The following is a 1,357-nucleotide window of genomic DNA, read 5'->3' as shown; positions in this document are numbered from 1 at the left end:
TGGATGATTTTATAGATTTCTAGCAACATAACAAAATACAAATAACTACATTTAACAAGAACATATTATACAGCAATATTGTAATATATAAAATTTTTGATAACAAATGGTTTCTTCACTCAGGAAATTGTTTTGCTGTTCCAGCTAGAATTCTAAATATTACACTTAAATTATATCGCTCTTTTTTGTATCTGTTAAAAAATTGTCTGTCATACGTAGAATTTATAGCAGCAATATTCTAAGAATGTATGCAAGAAAATATAGGTCTCATAACCAAATATGATTGGAGTCTGAATTGGAGTCTGGACTAATTAAACGTCATAAAGAAACTTTCTTGCTAAATTTGACAAATACAACTCTATAGGATCGATTTTCTTTCATTATTTGAAAAGTACTTATTTTTTACTTTTATCACTTTTCTATCAATATAGCGATGTTGTCGTAATACATAAATTTTTTGATAACAAATGGTTTCTTTGTAATTTTCTTTGTAATTTTTCTTTTTGTATTTCTATTTTTACTTTTTTTGGAGAATAATTTAATTTCTATTGACTTTATTTTACTTGGTAAATTTTAATTTAAGTTTTAATGAAATAGAGTTAATAGAGTAAAGGTTATTTGATAAATATTTGATAAATTTTGAATAATTTTTATCGAATGTTTTTATTTGGATAAATTAAATTATTTAATGTGATTTATTCGCCGTCTGATGCGAATACTCGTGTAATGCGGGTACTAATATAAAGTGAGTGTTCGTATGATACGAATACTCACTTTATATTAGTACCCGTGTGATACGGGTATCCGCGTGGTACGGGTACCCGCGTGATACGGGTACCCGTGTGAGATACGGGTACCCGCCTGATACGGGTACCCGTGTGACACGGGTACCCGAGGAATCGGTTCTCACCCGTGTGCAGCGAATGACGGGCGGGCGGGCAGGTACCCGGATTTTCCGAGCACTACTTTTCAGAGACTGTCAGCGATTTCTCTGAAAATCATTTATAAATGTCTGAAAAACTTTGAATTTCGCTGAAATTAGAGATTTCAGTGATGTCTCCGAAAATTAAACTTTCATGGTTTCTCACTTTTCAGAGACTTTTAGCGATTTCTCTGAAAATTATTTCCAAGTGTCGGAAAGTCTTTGAATTTTGCTGAAATTCTGAAATTTAGAGATGTCTCTAAAAATTATATTTTCATGGTTTCTCACTTTTCACTTTTCAGAGACTTTTAGCGATTTCTCTGAAAATTATTTCCAAGTGTCGGAAAGTTTTTGAATGTTGCTGAAATTCTGAAATTTAGAGATGTCTCTAAAAATGATATTTTCATGGTTTCTCACTTTTCAGAGACTTTTAGC

Source organism: Wasmannia auropunctata, unplaced genomic scaffold (assembly GCF_000956235.1).
Source record: "Wasmannia auropunctata unplaced genomic scaffold, wasmannia.A_1.0 LD336092.1, whole genome shotgun sequence".
NCBI lineage: Eukaryota > Metazoa > Arthropoda > Insecta > Hymenoptera > Formicidae > Wasmannia > Wasmannia auropunctata.
The sequence above is the reverse complement of the archived record's forward strand: the minus strand, read 5'-3'. Positions refer to the sequence as shown.